General features: G+C 23.6%; 1 long non-coding RNA gene across 1 annotated transcript in view; it reads left to right on the top strand.

The window, feature by feature from the left end:
• LOC145945246 (uncharacterized) overlaps positions 1–17604 on the top strand; it is a 59091-nt gene extending 41487 nt beyond the window's left edge. Inside the window, exon 14 of the long non-coding RNA XR_014426806.1 lies at positions 17366–17604. This is a non-coding gene — a long non-coding RNA (uncharacterized LOC145945246). The remainder of the gene's footprint in view (positions 1–17365) is intronic.
• Positions 17605–21113: the final 3509 nt, after the last annotated feature.

Genomic DNA, 21113 nt, shown 5'->3' with positions numbered 1-21113 from the left:
TTTCGCTAGTATACCTATAGAAACTCAATTATATGTATATATTGAAAATGTTTTTGTAAGTAATAGCCAAATTACGCTGTAATTTTAATTAAATTTGAAGTAAAATAATCTCTGAAGAATTAAAAAAGAATGGAATTAGAACGATAGGGTACTTACAAGATAAAACGCAGAGCAAATATTTCGAAATAAATTTTTCCTCACCACAACACAAATATAATGAATATCTTAATCTAGTTGTAAACGATGACTGAAGCACAATGTCAGAAATTGATTAAATTCAAGGTTCCCAATATTGTATTGTATTAGAAAAATAAATAAAGTTTTAAAACACGAAGTCAATTTCGCTAAGTGAAATATATGTTTCTTCCTACATTTTTAATAAAAATCTGTATGTTTCGCTCACTTGTGATATCGAGTTTAGCTCAATAACTGTATGAAATAATAATTATAATGATGAGTTAATCTTTCGATTACGTGTAATTTTTTTAAACATTGATTCATTTAGAAGTTTACTTAAAATTTAAGAATATTTTAATAATTGTTAAGATATAGTTGCAGGCAAAAAAATTGTTAATTCTATAAATATTTAATGCACCAAGTAGGTGATATACTCATATTTCGATTGTCAAATAAGAATATTCTGTAAATAATATCGTCTTGATCACTGGACAGCCGCATCTTGCCGCGCATTTTCATTTGACAACAGGCCGGACAAATATATTATTATTTTATTATTATTATTATTTTAATAAAAAAAATATATATACATGCTATTTATATATTTAATACATTTAATACATTATATATTTAATACATATTTATATATATTTAAATGATATATATATATATTATATAAATATATATAATATTATATATAATATATAATTTATATTGTATAATATATAAGAAAATCTTTTGTTAAAAAAAATTAACATTTAAAATTAAAAGTTTATTTATTGTTTTCAAGAATTTGATTGTTACATGATTAAACTAACTAAGTATAAGACATTATTTTGTATAAAATATAAGAAACATTCTTATTTAACTGAAATATACATTAATATATTATATGTATGTACATACTAAACCATCATTTCGGTTAATGAGAAACTGAACAATAACTAATGTAATATAATAAATTATTATATAGCATACAGTAGTTATAAAAAACAATGCATACTAATTATATAAAATAAAAGTTTTCGCAAACATCATAAAATTTTCCTAAAATAATTATTTATAATTTACACTAGATAATATTTTCCAAGTCTTAAATCCATATATTAAAATGTTTAAGTTATAGTAATTTAAAAAAAAATAATTAGAATTATATGTAAAGATAATTAGAATAATGTACAGTTTATCAATTAGATTTTCTCAATATATTTAATACTTGCGTATAAAAACGAAGTACATTGCATGGTAAGGATAATATGTTCCAATCTATCATCATTTCCATTCTTGAGATACTTTAATTATGTGTTTATCTACATTAAACAATTAATTATAAAAACTATTTTACTTATTTATTATTATTTATTATTATGCAGATCCGATAATTAATCTGTGTTAATAATGAAAATATAATAACGGTCTTGTTGAAGGAATTTAACATTAGAACGCAATGAAAATTTAACTACAAAAAAATGTCACATATATGTCAAAAATAACAAATTAAAATATGAAAAATTAACCGGAAATTTTGGTCAAATTAGCCCAACGCCTTTGATCATGTTATAACCACTTCGATCATACATTCATGAGACATTAAAAATATATATAATATAGAAATCTATGTAAAAAAAAATAACACATGTACATTTTATGATAAACAGATATAAATTATTGATTGAGTTTACTTCTTATTTTAAACTACTTTTAATACCACAGATTTACAATTAAATTCATAATGACTGTTAAGAATTCTGAGATTTTATATGGACATTTCATCAAATTTTATTGATCGGTCAATATTTCTTTGTTACAAAATCTATAATAACTACTTAGCAATTCAAAAACGTCATATTAAACAAATCGTTCTTTTAAACAAAAGTTGTAGTTTGCTACTCTGTTCGTTTCAAGCAACTTTCCATAGGCTTGAACGAGTTGAAAATTTCATCGCTGTACCTCATTTCGAAATCCTTCAACCAGCACATTTCTATAAAAATAAGTGTATTCTCCTCCAAGTCGAATGGCCATTCTATATTCTTATGTTGAGCATATTTGCGAGCAAGTGTTAATAGTTGTTCCAAGGCGCAAAGCTGGCAAGTACAAGTAAATTGCGGTGATTTACTTATCCAATATTTCAAACATTCCAAAAGTGATTCCTCTTGCAAGTATGTGAACCTTATAGCTTTAACTAATTTTATTTTGCTACCATGTGTGTCGTATCTGTCATATTTGTAATTTTTAAGCCCTTGCAAACGAGCTTCTCTTACTTCATCGCGTAAATTTTCAGCATCAATTCCATAATGCTTTGAAAGGCTTTTACATGTTAAATCTTTATCAATAGCATCTCTTACTGCAGCATGGATTTTGGGCCTTTCCTCGTGAAACTTTTGTTTACTCTTTCTAATATTTATTTTTAGATTTAAAGTTGCGCAGTCGAGTTCATATTTTTCTGCTACATATGATACAGGTAAATCTGTTCGCTCAACTTCTCTCGCTGCTATCCCGAGATTCTTACTTAATGCGATGTTCCGCTATTAATCTTCTTTTGTCGGACATTTCCAATCGCTAGTAAAATGACCTACGAAGAGAAGCAAGAAACAAAAATAAATGCGTGCATAGCGTAATTATGTAAAAGTTGCAAGATTGTATAATCGACTTTTAGCGACTTTCATCTTGGGACGTCTCAATCTTTTATGTGCCTTTTGTAAAAACTATAAACTGTACTTATAGAAACTTAATAATAATTAAATAATAGGTATAAATTACGGTGTATTTTGTGGTATCATTTGAAGTAAAGAAAAATCTCTGAAAGTTAAAAAGAAAAGGAATTAGAACGATATTGTACTTAGATAAAATACAAGATAAAACGCAAATATTTCGAAATAAATTTTTCCTCTCGACTAAACGGATGTAATGGATATCTTAATTTGGTTGTATACAAACGATGACTAGCAATGTCAGATATTGACTGAATTCAATTATATTAGGAAAATAAATAGAGTTTTAAAATTCGTTAACAATAAGTAAAACATATGTTTTTTCCTACATTTTTAATAAAAATCTGTATGTCTTGTTTTGCTCATTGTTGATATCGAGTTGTTGCTCAATAATTGTATGAAATAATAATTAATGATGAGTTAAACTTTTAATTACGTGTAATTCATTTAAAAATTGATTCATTAAAAATTTTATTAAATATTTAAAAAATTTTTTAAATATAATTGTTAAGATGCACAGAAGCGAAAATATTATTAATTTTATATATATTTAATACACCAAATTAGCTGATGTACTCATGTTTCGATTGTCGAATAAAAAATATTGTGTATATAATATAATTGAAACCATAGAAATATATATGAACGTATGAATCGTTCGATTATTCAAAGTAATTTAAAATTTATCAGAGAATTTATAAAATTATTACATTATTCTTAAAAAATGTGCAACTGCTAATAAATTACGTTCATTTTCTTGAAAATAGCTATGTATTTTCTTTATATCAATTTATTCCTCATTAATTTTGTGCATAAAAATATTATTAGTTAAATTATCCAAAAATAAATATCGTACAAGATATTTCATAGTTTATGTGGAATTCTGTCAAATTAAAATATAAAATATCTCGTAAACTATTCACTTTTTGGGCAACCTACTCTTATAACTTTTTATGCCGAATATTGCGAGAAATCGATATACATATGTAAAAAGAAATAAGAATGTTCCATTTAAAAAAGATCGATATTGATCTCTAAATGATCTTAAAAAATGCTACTCAAGGACAATTCTAAATCACGATATTACGTCCTCCTCGAAACTCTACAATTTTTATATGAAAAATTTTTCTCGAAAATATTATATTTTTAAGATAATCGACTGTAAACTTTACAAATGGATATCTCTAATGTATTATATAAACACAAGAATAATTATTTCTTTTTCATAATACAATCATTAAATTTAGTTTAAACCGGTTTTTCTCCTTTGAAATATTTCATCAATTTTATCAATTTTAATGTAATCTCAATTTAATGTATCAGTTTTAAGTGTAAAGTCTTACAATCAGACGAGGCCAATTTTTCTTGTTCAACTTACTTATTTTTACTTCAATTTAATCTTATTTTTATTTAAAATTTTTTTAATATATTTTTTTTTATTGCAAAATTCATATATAATCATTATAATCTCTAGTCTATATAAATTTCGTTTGACGTTACTTTCATTCCTTACGTTGTGTTTTACTCTAATAATTATTATGTATATGACAAAAAATATAAAAATTCTGTAAATAGATACGTGGTATAAATATTTGGATTTCAGAAACATTCAATCAATTGCGATATTAATTCAATAAATGTAAATTAAATGTAAACTAAATATCATGTTTTCTTAAATTAATTGCATAGTTACATGCAAATTTGGAAAATAAAATTAAATTCTTATATAGTACAAATAGAATATTAAAATGATGGTTTACATTTGAATAATTGCAACGCATAATAACGAGTTGGCATTTTTTATATTACGTAATGTTTACAACGCTTATTTTCTTTACAATATTATGTTATTATAAAATAAAAATATTTATAATGAAAAGTAAGAAAAATATTTAAAATGCAGGAAACTGTAAACACACACACACACACAATATAAACTATTTTACTTATATGTAAATCCGATAATTAATTTGTGTTAATAATAAAAATATAATAAATTTTATTGTTAAAGGAAATTAACATTAGAACGCGATGAGCATCTAATTATCAAAAATATCACATACATGTGAAAAATAACATTTGTTATATAAATGTAAATATTAAAATGTTTTATTATTATTATTACTAAAAATTTACTATGATTATTTAATGAATTAATTGATTCAATATAAACATTTTCATATCTTTACCACATCATTTCTCCATGACACACTTTATATAATTATATTTTGACAATTGGATGTGTAACGCGTTATAAATTCTAAAGTAAATATTTCGTATATGTTAATATTATTATTATTATTATATAATAAATATAATAATTGTTATATATTATATATAATTTATAATATATATAATATATAGAAATAATTCTTGTTAAATGAAATTGACTTTAGAATGCGATGAGCATCTAACTGTCAAGTATATCACATATGTCACTTATAACTGATGTTACTTATAAATGATAGCTCTTATAAAAATGTACGAATTAATAGATTTTATCATTATTATTATTAAAAATTATTTTATATAATTGTTTAATAAATTAATTAATTTAATATATATATTTTTATATCTCTATTATATTATTTTTCTGTATACATTTAGTAATTATTTTTCTTTTATTAAAATATTATATAATTAAATTTCAATAATTTGATGTGTAACGCATTAGAAGTTCCAATGTAAAATTTTTACAGGATATATTATTATTATTATGTTATAATATAATAATATATAATATATAATATACAATATATAATATATAATATATAATATATATTAAATTAATTGTAATATTATTATTATTAATTTAATAATACATTATAAGCAATGTATAAGTAATGTATAAATAATAATAAAATCTCTGACATATATTATCTTATATTTTGCAGAAATATGTGTGTGTGTGTGTGCAGAACATTTTTTATAAAATGTATTATATTATTTTATGCACATAAAATCTGCTACTGTTAATCGGCGATTAATTTTACGCAATAAAATGCATCGTATATTTCAAATTTCTACATTAATTATTATTTAGAAATATTGTTTAAAAAATCAATCGGAGGTTTTTGTCAAAGTAGTCCAATCACTTTTATCATGTTATTATAATCATTTCGATCATACAGACATGAGAAATTAAAAATATGTGTAATATACAATAGAAATCATTGTAATAAAAAACAGATACACATATAAAATATTGATTATTACTTTTTTTTCACAGCTACTTTTAAAACGACACACTTAAATTTATAAAGACAGTTGTGAATTCTGAGATTCTATATATGGACATTTTTCATCAACGTTACAAATTTCATTGATGGATCAATATTACTTTGCTACAAAATCTAATAACAATTTGGAAACGTCATAAAAACGTCATAAAACGACATCAAACGTCATAAAACGTCATATAAAATGTCATAAACTCGTCTAATCCTAGTTTCAAGCAATTTTCGAAAGGTTTGAACCAATTAGAAATTTCATCGGTGTACCTCATTACGAAATCTTTCAACCAGCCAATTTCCACAGAAGTAATAAGATCATTCCCTAAATCGGATGGCCATTCTATATTATTACGTTGGGCAAACTCGCGAGCAACTGTTAATAGGTGTTCCAAGGCGCAAACCTGACAAGTACAAGTGGATGGCGATGATTCGCTTTTCCAGTTTACCAGAGATTCCAAAAGTGTTTCCTCTTGCACGTATGTAAATCTTGCGTCACATTTATCATATCTGTCATATTTGTAATTGTTAAGCCCTTGAGAATTGACTTTGTTTGCTTCAGCGATTAAATCATTTATACAAATTCCATAATGTTTTGAAACGCAGTCATATGTTAAATTTTTTTTATATACATCTTTTATTGCTGCATGGAATTTTGGTCTTTCATCATCAAACTTCCTTTTACGTTTTTTAATATCTACTTTTAGATTTAAAATTGCGCAGTCGAGTCCATATTTTTCTGCCACGTATCTCACAGGTAAATCCGTTCGCTCAACTTTTCTTGCTGCTATCGCGAAAAAATTATTTAGTAAGAGATGTTCTATTATTACTATTGTCTTGTCATACGTTTCCATTTTCGCTAATAAAATGATCTGCAAAAAGAAGTAAGAAACGAAAAATAAATGCATGTTGCGCAATTATGTAAAAGTTGCAATATACCAAGATTGTAAAGTTGACATTTAGCGACTTTCATCTTGCGATGTCTCAATCTTTTGTATTTTTTTTGTATCTTTTTTTTGTATCTTTTTTGTATCTTTTTTGTTATAACTATAAATTATACCTACAGAAACTCATAATATATTAAAAATTTTTTTGTAAATAAAAATAGTTAATTACACTTTATTTTGCATTATTTAAGTAAAAAATATCTTTGCAGTATTAAAAAGGAAAAGAATTGAGACTATAGTGTACTTACAAGATAAGTCGCAATGCAAATATTTTGAAATAAATTTTTGTTCACGATGAAACGGATGTAATGGATATCTTAATTTAGTTGTATATAAACGATGACTAAAGCACAATGTCAGATGTTGACTAAATTCAAAGTTCCAAGTTTTGTATTGTATAAAGAAAATAAATAGAGCTTTAAAACACGTAGGTTTCGCTAAGCTAAACAATTTTTTCCCTACATTTTTTAAAAAATCTGTATGTCCTCTTTTTCTCATTTATATTAAATTCAGCTCAATAACTATGCAATAATAATTAATGATGAGTTAATTTTTCGATTATGAGTAATTCATTTAAAAATAGATTTATTTAAAAATTGATTTAAAATTTTTTAAATATAATTGTTAAGATGCAATCAAAATTCTTAATTCTAAAAATTTTAAATACCAAGTAGCTGATATACGCATATTTCGATCTTCGAATAAGAAATATTCTACAAATAGTATCATAAAAGCCATATCAAAATATGAATATATAAATTGTTTGATTATTCAAAGCAATTCATTATTTATGAGACAATTTATTTAAATTATTTTTAAAAAGTATGTAGCTGCTAGTATAAATTACATACATTTTCTTGATAGGAACTTTGTGTATTCCTTATATCAATTGATTTCTTTCATTATTTTGCGCATAATAATATTATGATTAAGTTTATCAAAAAATAAATATTTTACAAGATATTTCATAGTTTATGTGGGATTATGTCAAATAAAAATATAACATATCTCGTAAACTATTAACTTTTTGGCCAACCTACTCTTATAACTTTTTATGCCGAATATTGTGAGAAATCGATTTATGTAATAAAAAATAGAATAGTTTCATTTTAAAAAAACTAAGTTGATTTCTAAATACTTTTCTTTAAAAAATCCCACAATGCCAATTTTAGGATATTATGTCTTTTCGAATAATTTTTATACGAAACATTTATCCAGAAAATTTTTTATTTTTAAGATAATCGACTGTAACTTAAAAATTGGACACCTATAATGTATTTCGACATTTATAATGTATTATATAAACGCACAAGAATAATTATATACTTCTCTCTCATAATACATCATAATACAATCCTATAATTGAATTTAAACAGATTATATTCTCTATTTGAAGTATTTTTATCAGTAATAGTAAAGTCTTATTGTTAGTTTGACATGTTCCAGGAGAATCTCGTTTTTTCTTCTTCAAATTATCTATGTGAAACATAAAAAAAGGAAGATAAAAATTTGGAAAACTTGGAAAGTTTTGCATATTTTATAATTAATATTCAGATTTACATAATTATATAATATTGAGCGATTTACAATGTGTAATTTTGCAACAATAATTCATTAGTATTATTATAATCTCGAGTCTATAAATTTCGTTAGACGTTACTTGAATTCCTTGCGTTGTGTTTTATTATAATAACATTTATGTATATAACAAAATTATTAAAATTCCGTAAATAAATACGTGTGTTGTAAATATATCCGGATTTACGTAACATTCCGTCAGTTGCGATATTAATTTAATAAATGTAAATTAATGTAAATTAAATATCATCATACATTTTAAATTAACTACATAATATGCAAATTTGAAAAATAGAATTTAGATTCTTATATAGTACGAATAAAATTTAAAATGAATATTTTTGCATAATTGCAACACGTAAATTACAAGCTGACATAACTGTTAGTTTGCTTATTGAAATAAGCTTAGTTTTTTTTTACTTTTACTTAAGTAGGCACGTGTATTTTTCAAGTATGTTTTAATTATATCTGTATATCATTAAAAACTTTGTAAAAGTCATATTAAAAGTTAATTTATCGTTATCAAGAATTTAATTGTTATATAATCAAACTGATTAAGTATAATACATCATTTTTTATAAAATATAAGAAATATTCTTATTTAACTGAAATATACATTAATATAATACATATATATATTAAACCGTCATTTACTTCGATTGACGGAATCAAAAATAATAATAAGTAAAATAATATAATATCTTGTTATATTGCATACAGTAATTGTAAAAATCAATGTATCACTCATTATATAAAATAAAAGTTTTCGCCACAATCAGATAATTTTTTAAAAATAATTATCTCTATAAATTTATAATAATACTAATATAGGTAGTCAAGAGAAAAATAAATTATATTCATTATTAAATCGTCAACATTACTTGTATAACTCATACACGTGTGTGTGATCTCAAAACTTCTCCGCGACGCTAGATAATATTATATATTTTCTAATTTTTGAATTAAAAATCCTTATATTAAAATGGTGAATTTATAGTAATTTTTTAAGTAGATAATTAGAATAATGTAAAATTTATCAATTAGATTTTCTCAAACTTGTGTATTCGAGCGAAGTATATCGCATAGGATAATATCTTCCAATTTATCATTATTTCTATTTTCGATATACTTTAATTTTGTTTTTATATATTTAGCTGAAACATACATTAATATTATATATGTAAGTATATAATAAACTGTCATTTATTTTGATTGACGAAATTGAATAATAACTAACGTAATATAATAGTTTATTATTTAGCATACAGTAACTATAAGAATCACTGCATCATTTAATTACATAAAATAAAAGTTATCGCCAAAATCAGAAAATTCTTCTGAAATAACTATCTCTATAAATTTATAATACATACATATAACTATTTTAAAATAAAATTATATGTAATATTCAATCTTGAAAAATACTTTTAATACTCATATATGTGTGTGTGATCTCAAAACTTTCGCGACACTCAATAATACATTTTCTAAGACTTAAAATAAAAATCCTTATATTAAAATGTTGAAGCTACAGTAATTTATATAGAAGATAATTAGAATAATATAGAGATAATTAGAATGAAAAGATCAATTATTATTAATTAGATATTTTCAAATTTGCGTATTAAAGCGCAATACATCGCATATAATAAGTAAAATTTCGTCCAATTTAACATCAATTTTATTCTCGATATACTTTAATTTTGTATTTTTACATTAACAAATTATTTATAAAAACAATTTTATTTATTATATGCAGATGTGATAATTAATCTGTGTTAATAATAAAAATATAATAAATGCTTTGTTGAAGAAAATTAACATTAGAACGCGATGAGCATCTAATTATAAAAATATCATATACATGTAAAAAGTAAAACATCTTATAAAAATGTAAATATCAAAATGTTTTATTAATATTATTAAAAATTACTTACTATAATTATTTAATAAATTAATTGATTCAATATAAACATTTCCATATCTTTATTATATCATTTTTCTATGACACATTTTATACAATTATTTTTTGACAGTTTAATGTGTTTAAATTAAAATGATAACAAGCTGTCATTTTTTATATTACGTAATTTTTACAACGCGTATTTTTCTTACAATATATTATTTTACAATGAAAAAGAAATTTTTATAAAATACAGAAAACTTTAAACAATATATTTAAACAATATTATTAATAAATATATTTTATTTTATTTAAGATAAATTAGATCACGTCTCACACACACACACACACGCACGCACGCGCACGCACACACACACACACATCATAAATATAAATGTCATCACTAAACGTCATCACAAGTTAAGATCCTTTTTTTATTTCAAAACGGACCTTACTTTAAAAATGCGCCTCGTATATACTGAACTATCATTTATTATAATCGACGAAATTGAATAATAAGTAACGTAATATAATAGAATTGTTATATAGAAAACAGTATATAGAACATTTTAATAAAATATTATATAAAATACAGTAATTATAAAAATCATTGCATCACTAATTATATGAAATAAAAGTTATCGCCAAAATTAGAAAATTATTCTAAAATATAATTATCCCTATTTTATAATACATATTTAAAATAATACATACAGTCAAGAAAAAAATATATATATAATAGTCAATCATCAAAATAGATAATATATTTTCTAAATCGACAAATAATTTTACAAAAGAAAATGAATTGTATACTTCCAATTTTTACATATACAATAATATAAAATTAATAATTTTATTTACATCAATCACTTAGAGCTATTGTTTTAAAAATTAACCGGAGGTTTTTGTCGAAGTAGCCCAAAAACTTTATCGTGTTATAATCATTTCGATTATGTGGAGATATGTGAGAAATTAAAAATATTTATAATATAGAAATATTTTGTAAAAAAAAAAAACAGATATACATTGAAATTATTTTGATTGAGTGTTACTTTTAATTTTAAAGCTATTTTTGAAATTATAAAATTAATTCCTAACACTTGTGCTACAAAATCTAATAACTACTTAGCAATTCGAAAACGTCATATTAGACAAATCGTCTCAATAAACAAAAGTTATAATTTGCAACTCGTTTGCTGATGTTTGTCTCAAGCAACTTTCTATAGCCTTGAACGAGTTAAAACCTGCCTCGCTGAAACACGTTACAAAGTCTTTCAACCAGCTAATGTCCGCAGAAGTAAACCTATTCTCTTCCAAGTCGGTTGGCCATTCTATATTCTTATGTTGGGCAAACTCTCGAGCAAGTATCAATAGATGTTCCAAGGCGCAAAGCTGGCAAGTACAAGTAGATTACGATGATTCACTCTGCCAATTTTTCAGAGATTCCAGAAGTGTTTCTTCTTGCACGTATGTAAATAATCTCTTGTTAAATATGTCACATCTATCATATTTGTAATTGTTAAGCTTTTGAAAATGGGCTTTGTTTAATTCAACGATTACCGTGTTTATACTAATTCCATAATGTTCTGAAACTCTTCGACGTGATAAACCTCTTTCGATAATGTCTCTTACCGCTGCATGAACTTTTTGTCTATAGTCGTTAAACTGTTTTTCATTTTTTCTAATATTTATTTTTAGATTTAAAATTGCGCAGTCGAGTCCATATTTTTCTGCCACGTATTTTACAAGTAAATCCATTCGCACAACTTCTCTTGCTGCTATAATCGATTGTAAACTTCAAAATTGAACACCTATAATGTATTATATAAACACAAGAATAATTATATTTCTCATAATACAATCATATAATTTAATTTAAACACACCGTTCTCTCCTTTAAAGTTTTTAATCAATTTAATCAATTTTATAGAATCAATTTTATAGGAAAGTCTTACAATTATGAGAAATCTTTTTACTTTGTACAAATTAATTATTATTTTCTACTTCGATTTAATCTTTTTCTTTTATTTTAAATATTTTTTTTTATTTCAAGATTTATATAAGTTTATTTTGTAAAATAGAGCAACAATATATATATATGCTTGCAAAGGAAAGAAAAAATTATGTCGCTAGTCTTTTTAATTCTTTATTTCTCATTTAAATCTGTATAAAACATAAAAATATATAGAAAGATAAAAAATTCCCTGGAAGTTTTTCCACCTGAGATATTGCCTGTAAGAGGACTTGGAAGATTTTGCATATTTTATAATCAATATTCAGATTTACATAATAATAATGTCGTGCGATTTACAATGTGTGAATTATGCAATAATAATTTATTAGTATTATTATAATCTTAAGTCTATTGTTAAACGTTACTTGAATTCCTTGAGTTGTTTTACTATAATACAATTATGTATATGACAAAAAAATATATGAAAATTCTGTAAATAGATACGTGCTATAATATCCGAAATTCCGAAACATTTAGTCAGTAGCGATATTAATTCAATAAATTCAATAAATTAAATATTATCATATTATTGAAAAATTAACTACGTAGCTACATGCAAATTTAAAAAATAAAATTTAAATTCTTAGCACAAATAAAAAATTAAAATAATAGTTTATATTTGAAAAATTGGAACACAAAGTAACAGGTTGTCATTCTTTATACATATTACATAAATTTCACAACGTGTATTTTTCTTATAATACTATGTTATTATAAAAAAAGGATTTATATAAAATGCACTACAAATTGTAAACAGTATTTCATAATATTAATAAATTTGTCTGATTTTATTTATTAGGATAACTTAGATCACGTCCAGCTTAAATATAAATGTCATTACTAAACGAACATTTTAATGGCGATAATATGTTGCAATTTAATCAAATAATCAAGTCGAGAAACTTAGTTAGTTTGTTTATTGAAATGTGCTCTTTTTTTATACATAATCTATGTATGAAAAAGTCACTCGAAAGCAGACACGTGTATTTTTCAAGTATATTTCAATTATATCTGTATATAATCATTGAAAACTTCGTGAAGTCATGTTATAAATTTATTTATCGTTTTCAAGAATTTGAATGTTACATAATTACACTAATTAAATATAATACATTATTTTTAAAATCAAATATAAAAAATATTCTTATTTAACTAAAATATATATTATCATAATATATGTATATATTAAACTATTTACTTCGATTGAATAATAATAATTGAATATTAATTAACAAAATATAATAGTTTATTATATATAGCATATATTAATAATAAGAATTAATGCATCACTAATTATATAAAATAAAAATTTTTGCCAAAATCAGAAAATTTTATCTAAAATAATTATCTTTATAAATTTATAATACATACCTATAATTATTTTCAAAAAATTATATGTAATATGCAATCTTAAAAATAACTTATAATATTCATTCATGTGTGTGATCTCAAGACTTCTGCGACACTAGATAATACATTTTCTAAAACTCAAAATAAAAATTCTTATATAATAACTAACGTAATATAATAGTTCATTATATAGCATACAGTAATTAGAATCAATGCATTACTAATTATATAATATAAAAGTTTTGCCAAAATCAGATAATTTTTAAAAAATAATCTCTATATATAATACGTACATATAAATTTTTAAAAAATAATTTCTAGATATAATACGTACATATAATTATTAAAAAAAAATTTCTATGTAATATTCAATTTTAAAAGTAACTTTTAATTCATATATGTGTGTGATCTCAAGACTTTCGCGACACTAGATAATACATATTTCCTAAGAGCATCTAATCTGTCAAAAATATCACATATATGTCATAAATGACAGCTCTAATAAAAATATACAAATTAATATATTTTATCATTATAATTGATAAAAATTATTTATAGTGTGTGTATTTGTGTATGTGCAGAAATATTTTTATAAAATGTATTACTTCATTTTATAAAATCTACTATTAACCTAACGATTAATTTTACTGAAGAAGATGTATTGTATAATTCAAATTTATACATATACAATAATAAGAAACTAATAATTTTATTTAAATCAAGCATATAAAACTATTGTTTGAAAAATTAATCTGAAGTTTTCGTCGAAGTAGCCCAAAAACGTGTTATAATTATTTCAACTATATAAACATGTGAAATAAAAAATATTTATAATATGAAAATTTTTTGTAATACAAAATCAGATATACATTTCAATTATATTGATTAAGTATTACTTTTTATTCCAAAACTATTTTTGAAATTATAGACTTAAATTCCTAACTTCTTTGCTACAAAATTTAATAACTATACTTAGCACAATTCGGAAACGTCATATCAAATCGTCATATTAAACAAAAGTTGTAGTTTGCTACTCTGTTCGTTTCAAACAACTTTTTATAGGCTTGAAGAAGTTGGAAATTTCGTCGGTGTACCACATTACATAATTTCTCAACCAGCTCAGTTCCCGAGAAGTAATAAGATCATTTTCCATCAAGTCGGATAACCATTTTATATTATTATGTTGCGCAAATGCGCGAGCAAGTGTTAATAAGTGTTCCAAGGCGCAAAGCTGACAAGAACAAGTGGATGGCGATGATTCGCTTCTCCAGTTTATCAGAGATTCCAAAAGTGTTTCCTCTTGCACGTATGTAAATAATGTTTTAGCTTCGTCATATCTATCATATTTGTAATTGTTAAGACCTTGAATTCGGGCTTTGTTTACTTCATCGTCTACCTCATTGAAATGAATACTATAATTCTGTGAAACTGTGAAATTTGATAAACCACTTTTGATAACGTCTTTTACTGCAGCATGGACCCTTTGTCTTTCATCGTTAAACTTCCTTCTGCATTTTTTAATATATAATTTTCCATATAAAATTGCGCAGTCGAGTTTATATTCTTTTGCCATGTATTTCGCAGGTAAATCTGTTTGCTCGACTTCTCTTGCTGCTATCCCGAGCTTGTTACATAATGCGAGATGTTTCGCTATTTCTGCTTTCCAAACATTTACTTCCATTTTTGCTGGTAAAATGATCTACAAAGAGAAGCAAGAAACAAAAAATAAAATACATGTTGCACAATTATGTAATATGTAATGTAAAAGTTGCAATATCGCAAGATTGTAAAATTGTTTTATAGCGACTTTTATCCTCTGTGATTTCATTCTTTTGTGCACTTTTTGTAAAAACTACAAACTGTCCTTATAAAAACTTAATAATAACTAAATAGTAGCAAAATATGACGCTATACTTTGCATTATTTGGAAAAATCTTTAATTAAAAAAGAAGAAAATTATGACGATTAATGTACTTACAAAATAAAACAAGATGGAAATTTTTCTAAATAAATTTTTCCTCACGATGAAACGGATGTAATGGATATATCTTAATCTGGTTGTATACAAATTATAACTAAAGCACAATATCAGATATTGACTAAATTCAAGCTTCCAAGTATTGTATTGTATTACGAAAATAAACAGAGTTTTAAAACTGGAAGTCAATTTCACTAAGCGAAACATATGTTTTTTTCTACATTTTTAAAGAAATCTGTATGTTCTCTTTCTCTCATTTATATCGAGTTTAGCTTAATAACTATGCAATAATGATTAATGATGAGTTAATCTTTCGACGTCTAATTTATGTGTAATTTCTTTTAAATTTCTTTTCTTTTTCAATAAATGTAAATTAAATCAAGATTAAATATCATCATATTCTCTTAAATTACATAGCTATACATGCAACTACATAGCTATACATGCAAGTTAGAAAAATGAAAATTTAGATTTTTATATAGTACAAATGAAAAATTAAAATGATGGTTTATATTTGAATAATTGCAAGACATAATAACAAGCTGTCTTTTTTTATATTACATAATTTTTACAACGCGTATTTTACTTACAAATATGAAAAAGAAGATTTATATAAAATGCAGGAAACTGTAAACAATATTAATAAATATTAACAAATATGTTTGACTTTATTTAAGATAAATTAGATCATCATAAATATAAATGTCATCACTAAACGAACAATTTAATGGCAATAATATGTTGCAATTTAATTAACTGATCAAATCGAGGAACTTATTGTTAGATAGTTTGCTTATTGAAATGTGCTCGTCTTTTTATACATAATCAATGTATTAATAAATCAATCAAAAGCAGGCACGTATTTTTCAAGAGTATGTTTCTATTATATCTGTATAACCATTGAAAGCTTCGTAGATGTCATATTAAAAGTTTATTCATTGTTTTCAAGATACATTTGATTGTTACATAATTAAACTAAGTATAATATATCATTTTTTATAAAATATGTATAAGAATTATTTCTATTTAACTTAAATATACATTAATATAATATATTACTTATTTAGAAATATTGTTTGAAAAATTAAGCGGAGGTTTTTATCAAAGCAGTCCAAACACGTTTTATCATGTTATAATCATATTGATCATGCAGACATAAGAAATTAAAAATATTTTTAATATAAAAATCTTTATAAAACAAAAAACCGAGATACATATAAGTTATTAATTGATTATTACTTTTTATTCCAAAGCTACTGTTAAAACCACGGATTTTAATTCATAATGACTGTTATGAATTCTGAGATTTTATATGGACATTTTATCAATAATACAATTTGATTGATCGATCAATTTTTCTTTGCTACAAATAACTATACTTCTATCAGTCCGGCAGTCATATTAATTAAACAACTTGTCATATTATACAAAAGATGTGGTTTGCTACTCGTTTGCTGACTCGTCTGTTTGTTTCAAGCAACTTTCTTTAGGCTTGAACGAGTTGGAAATTTCATCGCTGTACCTCATTTCGAAATCTATCAACCAGCTAATTTCTACAGAAGTAACACAATCTTCCCCTGAATCGGATGGCCATTCTATATTCTTATGTTGGGCAAACTCTCGACCAAGTGTCAATAGATGTTCCAAGGCGCAAAGCTGGCAAGTACAAGTAGATTGCGATGATTCACTTTCCCAAGTTTTCAGAGATTCCAAAAGTGTTTCCTCTTGTACGTATGTAAAGAACCTCTTGTGAAAAAAGTCATATCTATCATATTTGTAATTGTTAAGCTTTTGACGATAGGCTTCGTTTAATTCAGCCATTACCGTATTTATACAAATTTCATATCGCTTTGAAACTGTTTGACATGATAAACCTCCTTCGATAATGTCTCTTACTGCTAAATGTACTTTTTGTCTATAGTCGTTAAACTGCTTTTTGCTTTCTCTAATATGTATTTTTAGATCTAAAACTGCGCATTGGAGTCCATGGCTTTCTGCCACGTCTTTCACAGACAAATTTGTTCGCTCAACTTCTCTTGCTGCTATCTCAAGTTTATTACCTACTGCGAGAAGTTTCTCTATACATTTTCTTCTGTCGGACATTTCCAACCGCTTGTAAAATGACCTACGAAGACAAGCAAGAAACAATAAATAAATACATTTTGCGATTTATCAATCTTTTGTGCACATTTTGTACAACGATAAATATTTGTAGAAACTCAATAATATATTGAAAATTTTCTCGTAAATATAATAGCTAAATTGCGCAGTATTTTGCATTATATGAAATAAAAGAGTCTTTAAAAAAGAAGAGAATCAGGACGATAATGTACTTACAAAATAAAACGAGAAGCAAATATTTCTAAACAAATTTTTTCTCACGACGAAATGGATGTGAAATATTAATCTGGATGGATATCTTAATCTGGTTGTATACAAACGATGACTGAAGCACAATGTCAGATATTGACTAAATTTATTATTCTAAATATTATATTGTTTTAGGAAAATAAATAAAGTTTTAAATTTCAAAGTCAATTTCGATAAGCGACACATGATTTTCCAACATTTTTTAAAGATACCTGTATGTCCTCCTTCGCTCATTTGGTATTGTTCAGCTCAATAACTATGCAATAATGATTAATGAAAAAATAATCTTTTAATTATATTTAATTCATTTAAAAATTGATTTATTAAAAAATGTATTTAAAATTAAATAAAAATAATTATTAATGTGCAAGCGAAAAAATTGTCAATTTTATAAATTTTTAATGCTCCAAGTAGCTGATATACTCATTTCAATTATCAAGTAAAAAATATACTACAAATAGTATCACGAAAACCATATGATATTAAAAAAATTAATAGAGCTTTAAAATTCAAAGTTAATATCGCTAAGCGATACATTTTTTTGACCTACATTTTTAAAGAAATCTGTATGTCCTCTTTCTCTCATTTATATTGATTTCAGCTCAATAACTAATCAATAATAATTAATGATGAGTTAATCTTTCGAATATGTGTAATTCATTTAAAAATAGGTTCATTATAAAATCGATTTCAAATTAAAAAAATTTAATTGTTAAGATGGAGGCAAAAAAATTGTTAATTCTATAAATATTTAATACACCAAGTAGCTGATATAGGTACTCATATTTCGATTTTTGAATAAGAATATTCTGTAAATAATATTATAGAAACCATATCAAAATATGAATATATGAATCGTTTAATTATACAAAGCAATTCATAATTTGTGAAAAAATTTATTTAATTTATTTTCTAAAATTATTTTTAAGAAATATGTAGCTGCTAGTATATTACATACATTTTCTTGAAAAGAACTATGTATTTTTTTTAGATCAATTGATTTCTTTCATTATTTTACATATAAAATTATTGAAAAATAAATATTTTACGAGATATTTCACAGTTCATATGAGATTATGTCAAATTAAGTATAAAATATATCTCGTAAACTATTCACATTTTGACTATACAACTTTTACATTATTTTGTGCAGGATATTGCGAGAAATCAATTTATGTTATAAAAATAGAATAGTTTCATTAAAAAAAACAAAGTAGTCTTCTAAATATTTCTCTTTGAAAAATGTCACAAAGCCAATTTTAGGTCACGATATTATGTCAATTTTAAACCCAATAATTTTTATATAAAAGATTTTTTCAGAAAACTTTTAATATTTAAATTAATCGACTGTAAACACCTAAAAGTAAACACCTATAATGTATTTTGACACTTATAATGTACTATATAAACACACAAAAATAATTACTTCTCTCTCATAATACAATTATATAATTAAATTTAAACACATCATTTTTTATTTGAAGTAGTTTTATCAGTTATAGTAAAATCTTAGTCTCATAAGAAACCTGTTTTTCATGTTCAAATAATTTATGTGAAACATGAAAATATAAAGAAAGATAAAAATTCCACCGAAAGATTTTTCCAGCGGAGATACTGCCTGTAAGAAAACTTGAAAAATTTTGCATATTATATAATCAATATTTAGATTGACATAATTATAACGCCGCGTGATTTATAATATGTAATTTTGCAATGATAATTCATTAGTATTATTATAATCTTGAGTCTATAAATTTCATTAGGTGTTACTTGAATTTCTTACGTTGTGTTTTACTATAATAACATTTATGTATATAACGAAAAAATTTTAAAATTATGTAAATAAACACATGCTAGAAATATACCTGGACTTACGAAACATTCTGTCAGTTGCGATACTAAATCAATAAATTTAAATTAAATGTAAATTAAATATCGCATCAAATTTTTTAAATTAACGTAGCTACATGCAAATTTGAAATATAAAATTTAGATTCTTATATAGCACGAATAAAAAAATAAAATGATGGTTTATATTTGAATAATCGGAACACAGGCTGTCACTTTTTAAATTACATAATTTTTACAACGCATATATTATCCTTACAAAAATGAAAAAGAAGAATTATATAAAATGCAAAAAACTGTAAACAATATTTAAAAATATTAATAAATATATTTGATTTATATTTAAGATAAATTAGATCACGTTCGTCATAAATATAAATGTCATCACTAAACGAACAATTTAATGGCAATAATATGTTGCAATTTAATTAACTGATCAAGTCGAGGAACTTATTGTTAGTTAGTTTGCTTATTGAAATGTGCTCGTTTTTTTATACATAATCAATGTATTAATAAATCAATCAAAAGCAGGCACGTGTATTTTTCAAGAGTATGTTTCTATTATATCTGTATAACCATTGAAAGCTTCGTAGATGTCATATTAAAAGTTTATTCATTGTTTTCAAGATACATTTGATTGTTACATAATTAAACTAAGTATAATATATCATTTTGTATAAAATATGTATAAGAATTATTTCTATTTAACTTAAATATACATTAATATAATATATTACTTATTTAGAAATATTGTTTGGAAAATTAAGCGGAGGTTTTTATCAAAGCAGTCCAAACACGTTTTATCATGTTATAATCATATTGATCATACAGACATAAGAAATTAAAAATATTTTTAATATAAAAATCTTTATAAAACAAAAACCGAGATACATATAAGTTATTAATTGATTATTACTTTTTATTCCAAAGCTGTTAAAACCACGGATTTTAATTCATAATGACTGTTATGAATTCTGAGATTTTATATGGACATTTTATCAACAATA

This window comes from Prenolepis imparis, unplaced genomic scaffold, assembly GCF_030444845.1.
Source record: "Prenolepis imparis isolate NDT839.2.m4 unplaced genomic scaffold, iyPreImpa1.0 SCAF_14, whole genome shotgun sequence".
NCBI classification, from domain to species: Eukaryota; Metazoa; Arthropoda; class Insecta; order Hymenoptera; family Formicidae; genus Prenolepis; species Prenolepis imparis.
This window is presented reverse-complemented; position numbering and strand designations above follow the sequence as displayed.